The following is a 7,196-nucleotide window of genomic DNA, read 5'->3' on the forward strand; positions in this document are numbered from 1 at the left end:
GTATTTGTCTGGTTGACCAGTCAAATAGTCCGCATGCGCCTCATCAGCTCGTGTTCTTTATCTATCTATCTATGCGGGCCTACCTGATAGTGGAGAAAGAAATAAAAACCAAAATTATGTGTATGTAACATTACTGTTTAGACGTTTGCTGGAGGCCTTCGCGAACACCGAGCATGTATTCACCTGGCTCAACACCAACGGTCATACTCGTGACTCGGCGCCTTGCTCATGTATATCGTCCATCACAATGACAATTTATAAAACAGCCTAGCTAGAGAGGGTACTTTGGTACAGAGTATGTACTATCATAAGCAACCGATCATAGTGCCACTGCACACGAGTGTATGTCTGATCGATTCGTCCATTATTCGTAAGTTATGTATGGTTGTGTGGTGTCTAATGGTGGTCGTCGAATGCTAGCTGGCGACAAGAGCGGTTCCATGGACGCATGGTTGTCAATACGTGTTGCATACGCTTCAAAGGCTCGTCATCCATGAGTTCACATTTTACCACCACGCCAGCATCTGACCGCCCTGGCCTACCGAAACCCCTTCCATCGCAACCGCGTGCTTCTCGCCTGAAACGATCACTGTCTCTATAGAACATCAATGCCGCATTCACCGGCCTTAACTGCAGGTGTAGTTGGTGCGTCACTGACATGCGGTCCTGATGCCCATTGGGCTACATGTCAGTGAGACAACGCACCTGCGGTTAAGTCACTGAAGCAGCGTCCGCATTCATGCCCGACGCGACCTCTCACTGGCGCCGGCATTGCAGCAGCGCGACGGACGAGAGAGCGCCACCCGCGCGGCATCCCGGTGCAAGCGACTGCTCCGCGTTAACGACACCACGGGTGCTGACGAACCTACTCCGGTGCCAGCCGTCCATCCGTCTACCGCGGCTCATTGCCATTCGCCCGCTATATTAACTTGAGCACCAGGTCCCAGCCATAGCCAAAGACCCACACTCATTCTCCTCCGGTCCCTTCCTTCTGTTGGCACCACTCCAACCATGGCCTCCGGGCACTCCAAAGCTCTCTTGGACGTACTGTCACAGGAGCAGACGAAGGACATCAGTGGCTCCGCTCCGGGCGCGCTCCAAAGCTCTCTTGGACGTACTCTCGCAGGAGCAGATGAAGGAGATCGCCGGCTCCCCGGCCTCCCTCCGCCGCCACGACCACGAAGCCAGCGCGCGTGCGCGAGCGCAGCCGGTAGCGGGGAAGAGTAGTACACGGTAGGTCGCCACTACTCTGGTCGCAGGAAGGCCACCGCTCCTCCACTCAGTCGACGCCAAGCTTGGTGGGATAAAAATCTTCGTCCAATTAGCCGCTTGATGGCGACATGGAGGCGGAAATCTTCATAACCTTGTGCTCCGGCCTGCCGCCGCCGACATCCCGATGACCCTCAGGTATAAGTTCTTCGAAAGCATCCTTGCTCTACTGCCCCAGCTCCCCACGTGTCTGCATGTGCATCTTTTTCTAGGGAAAAATTCGTTTTTGCCACTCTATATTTTGCCAATTTTCCTTATGCCACTCTAGATTTTGACATTTCACTTTTTCCACTCTTAGTTTTTGACAATTATCTGAATTGCCATTCTGGTGGCAAAAGCAAAATATTAGGAGTGGCAATTGTGACACATTTAAAAAGCTAAGAGTGGCAAAAATGAAATAAAATTATTCTACTTTTGCCACAGAATGGCAATTGTGATAATTGTCAAAACCTAAGAGTGGCAAAAGTGAAATGTCAAAATCTAGAATGGTATAAGGAAAATTGGCAAAATCTAGAGTGGCAAAAACAAAATTTTCCCCTTTTTCTACTCCCATCAGCTCTTCCAAAGCCACCTAAATTTTTAGTATTATTAGAGGTAAAGCTACTTCATCCATTCGAATCTAGGGCTTTGTTCAAACAACGAAGAAAGGGGGGAAGTTGTATCATGAATCTAGGACTTGATTCAAAGAGGAAATAATATGGTGAAAGTAGTAGAGACCGGATACCCAACCGGACTCCTGGTTGAAAAGGGAAATGATGGGAAAACATAGTACAAACTGGATAAGGAATAGATCTATTATTGGTTGAAAAAAGGATAGAAAGTGGCTGCTGGTGGACAAGTCAACAGAGTATGTCCAGGATTAGATTTGTTGCCCTCACATAGTAAAAGGTCTCCAGGATTAGAATTGCTACCCTCACATAGTAAAAGGTCTCGGGATTAGATTTGTTGCCCTCACATAGTAAAAGGTCTCCAGGATTAGATTTGCTGCCCTCACATAGTAAAAGGTCTCCAGGATTAGATTTGCTGCCCTCACATAGTAGAAGCTCTCCAGGATTAGGTTTGCTGCCCTCACATAGTAAAAGGTCTCCGGGATTAGATTTGCTGCCCTCACATAGCATGAACAAACTCGGCATCACCTCTTTATGCCTCCTTGTAGGTACATTGTGCTGATGCGTCCACTGTCGCATGTACTTATACCAACCTTTTGGTGTTGTTAATGTAAGGGCGCATGTAAAATGAAGCGATCACATTGTTACCTTAGAGACATGTCTAACCAGTGTTATTGTTAATCTAATGCCTCTAGTTATAAGATGCAATTAAACTGTGTTACAAATGGCACTCCTGTTGTTTTCCCAGTATGATAAGTAAGTTGCTCCTTTACGCTGCTGAGTGTCCTGGTGTCCCCACGGTCCCATGCCCTTAAACCAACTCTTTAGCTGCTGTTGATTTACTGTATCTCGTAAACAAGCAATGCCACCATTAAAGTAATCCCATATTTGAGGAATCTCATTGTTGATCGTAATGCTTTTGGTAACATGAAGCATTGCTGACGTTTTAAAATTTCTACTGTCCTTGCGTGATTGCCATGAACATAATTAAGATGCTTCTTTTCATTTCGTATATGTTTCGTATATTCTTATTGACCAGCAACTGTTTACTTTCTATCTTTTGTGCAGATAAGGATATCCATTTCACCTTGTTGCTATTGTGACCTTTTGGTGAACTGCACAAAATACTTTTTTGGAATGAGTGTCTTGTGCAGTTCAACTAAAATGTCACGTGGGCAACATCTCTCAATTTTGGTGGAACTGCACAATATGGTGATTGGAGTTTCCAAAATCTCTATCAAGTTCTGCTAGTAATCTCGTGCAACATTTTATTAGCCTTTCCAAGATGAGCTGTCACTGTCACCATAATGGACTGCATAAAAGGATAAGAAAATTATAGTTGCACCTTACATGAGCCAGACAGCCAACCTTAATGTTCCTCAATTTTAGTGCAACTACTAAAGAAGAACCTGCCAGCTCAAGAGAGCAAGTACTTCTGACTAGCTGAATGATGCAATCTTTGCTTCATTTCAGGTGAACTACAAAAATAGGTGCATGAATTGAATCATGGAACTCAAGGCAGGCCTCATCCGAGTGGAGCTGTAGGTTGAGCTCAAGGAGGCCACTATTAAAGTGAAATCATGCTCTTCTTGTTTGTGCTGTGCAAACAGGAATACTCAACTGCAGATGTTGTGATGGTCAAGAGCATTCGCCAACTTCTTCAATTGTATGACATGGCTAGCCAAGATGGATTTAATCCCGATATCCACTTTATCAAAAGGCTCTAATGGGTTGGTTCTGAATCTTGCAAGCTGGGTATCAATGAGATGTGTAGGCATCTTTGTTGTACTTATTATTTGAATCTTATTTGTTGGTTCTGAATCTTGCATGCTGGGAATCAATGAGATGTGTAGGCATCTTTGTTGTACTTATTATTTGGATGTTATTTGTTGGTTCTGAATCTTGCAAGCTAGGAATCATTGATATGTGTAGGCATCTTTGTTGTACTTATTATTTGGATCTTATTTGTTGGTTCTGAATCTTGCAAGCTGGGAAACACGGCATGATGATGCAGAGGACAACAACCATAACAAATAGTTCAAACTTGGTAGTATTATCTTTGTGAAAGTGCAACAAATGTGCTGATCGTGTGCGTACTGAGAATAATAATTCTAATTGTTGTGCATGTTGATCATGTGGCACTGATAGAACGAGCCAATGCATGGCTTGTTTTAAGTATAAATTTCTATTAAAGCTAATTAAATTTAAGTAAAGTGACCACTAACTCCTGTTATTACAGTACCAATACAGACCCGCTCGTGAACCGACGTGTGGCCGGAGTAGGTTTCTTAATGGAGGCGTTTGAATGCGCCGAGGGTGCATCTTCTGCCGGGCGTGCAGCGGACGAGGGAGGGGTAGTAACTATTGTCGCCTGTACACACTCAGTTTACTGTTGAATCCAGTTCCCCAAGAGATGAAAAACGAACTGCTGCCGCCGCCTACACACTCGTTCACTTGAAAAGACTCCAATGGCGATCCGAGGGGTGAGCCTGCTGGATATGGACTTCAGCATGGAATTCCCCTTTGAGTTCGCCGTTCAGTCCTATGGATGCACCAAGTTGAATGTGATATACACCAACGATCCGGACTCGGTGAAGCTCTGCCTCGCCGAGTTCAAACAGTACCTATAGGACGAGAAAGCACAAGGTTGCAGGACTAGACCTTGTGCCCGTCCATTCATCTCCTGACAAGGACCAGCGGATCACCGTCGCCCAGGTATTTGTGCGGGATGTTGTCCTCCACCTTGGTGCTCTTGCCACGCCGCCGCTGTCTGTCACTCCCAACATGGTCAGAAAAACAAGAGGAATCAGGAGACAACTGTTTGTCGAGAGGTTGACAGTCCCGGGCCCACCAGGTCCATGGCCTAGGTTTTGTTGTTTAACATGGGCAGCCCATGACATGTTTCGGCATTTTTTGGATCCATCAGGTATCAAGCGGCCTTTGGGCCTCTCAACCTAGCTTGTCTGTAACATCAACAACCCAAGTTATGTTTGTTTTTTCAAGACGACGCACAGCTCAGTTCTATTTTTCTATAAGAATGCAAAACTGAACCTGTTTTCTATAAGAGTGCAAAACTGAACCTATATTTATATCTTATTTTATTACAAATATATATATATATAGATATATATATATTAGAAACAACATAAGTTTCCGTTAAACCTGTCGTTCGTCGAACCATTTTATAAACCTTCCCACTTCCTTTATTTTTCGTTTTCATTGATCCTATATCTGAATTTTCTCCCACTTTCTTTTTGATGTAAACTGAGTTTTCTCCCGGTACTTTTCCCTAGAACCAACTCAACTGTCCCACGTCTAGGCTAAAAAATAATAGTACCCCACGTACTATTAACTCATCAAATTTAAATGATATTTTATTTCGCAAGTTGAAAGTTCTTACAAAATAATAATAATAATTGTTTATATATAACTTGGCAAATTAACTCCTAGTGATTGCATACATAAGCTTGCAAAGATTTTACTGACCAATGCAGTAATAGACGTGCAATCATGTGTTTATGTTTTTATAACATTTCTCCGTCTAGCCCAACATGATATTTTCATCCAGCCCAACAAGTCCGTGGATTTCAAGAAAAATGCAAATGGGCTTTAACTTCTACCATATATATAAACGGGCTGCATAGATGCTACATCATTGTTTCACCCAGCCCACCAAATGGACTGGCTGACATGTGGGCCAGTAGGTCGAAGCCTAAGAAGGCGTTGGATTTACATCCAACGGCCGGCATTCTTCTTCAATCTCTCGTCTTCTTCCCCCAGCGTTGCCGGGACCGCCTGCTCTAGCCTCCGGCGTCCAGAGGTGTTGTTTTGTGCTCCTCAGCGAAACGCTACCCCGCCAACGGCCAGGCCATCCCTCCACTCCGGACCTCCTATTATTCTCTGCCGAGTGTAGGCCCACCCCGCACCCGAACCAGTCAAGTTTCCCACTCCTCTCCGTCTGCGACTCCACTTCCGCGTCTTCCCCATCTCCGGGTGGTTCTAGTCTGGGGCCTCGCCATCGTCCATCGCCTCGGTGCACTCGGCACGGCGTGGTCAACATACGAGAGTCATCGGAAGAGGACTGTACATGGAGAGCCTGACGACTGGGACCCACGAGGTCCATGGTCGCATGCAAGGAAAGTTCCTCCTTATTACGCACTGTACGTGGGAAGGGCTTTTGTATTTCGCGAAAAAATGTTCCCCCCACTGACAGGTCGGGCCCACCAGCTATATCTTTGCACGCAAGGAAGTGCCTCCTTATTACGCACAAAAAAATGAATACGCCCTGCTAGCTGGGACCCACCGTAGTGGGTGGCTGACTTGTGGGCCTACTAAGTTGACGGGGACAGAGGGCTTTGTCAACTTAGTCAATATTAACAATTCTAGCTCCAGTGACCATACGATGTCCATCCAACGGCCATAGTGCTTCCATCGGACCTTGGTGCTCTCAGCGCGGCATGGTCAATGTGGTCAACGACCGACTTCCATCGGAAGAGTATTGTACGTGGAGAGTCTGACAGCTGGGTCACGACCGCAGTTGGGTCCATGGCCACAACCCAGTTTTTTTGTGATTTGAAAAGTAAGTCGTTTTGTTAGGCCTGTTGGGCTGCAAATCTTTCAAGACGAGGAGAGCTTCATTCGGTTGGCCGAGAAAATGGCCTATCAGTAATGAGAAATGGGCAGTACACTTTTAAAACACATCAAACCGGCAATTAGTTTCAAATTTCTTTTTTTTAATTTCGAGATTCTAAATTGCATTGATTTTTATGCGTGGAAAATTTGTTGGATTTTATATTGATATATATTTATTTTTAAAATTAGAAATCAGTTTGAACGTGACTCAAAATTTCAGGATTAAAAAGCGTTCGGACCGCACTGAAATATGCAAAATTTCGTATAATTTTTTGACCGTGGCCACAATATGGGTTGTAATGCTAACAAAAAGAATATGGGCTCCAAAAAACCTTAAGAATTAGCAAATGGGTTGTAAATTATTAGAAATAATGGCAGATGGGTTGTATGCTGTTTTCCACAGATTTGAGGCTTTCCTAAAAAACGGTTGACGCACGATCAGTGACTGTTGGTTGTCCATCCAACGGCCGTCGTGCTTCTTCAATCTTTGCTCTTCCAGCTCCAGCCGCTCAAACAAGCGCCAGCGGGACTGCATGCTCTCTCCTCCCCGCGGCTTGCTGTGCTGCCGCGCAGGCCTCATAGCCCCACCGTACTCCCATCGCTGGCCTAGCCATCCCTCTACTCACCCACACCTGCTGTTACTCTCCGGCGACGGCAGACGAAGCAATAAACCCTCATACAGTCGTA

The sequence above is a fragment of the Triticum urartu genome, chromosome 1A (assembly GCF_056163025.1).
Source record: "Triticum urartu cultivar PI428250 chromosome 1A, HENAU_Tu73, whole genome shotgun sequence".
Taxonomy (NCBI): Eukaryota; Viridiplantae; Streptophyta; class Magnoliopsida; order Poales; family Poaceae; genus Triticum; species Triticum urartu.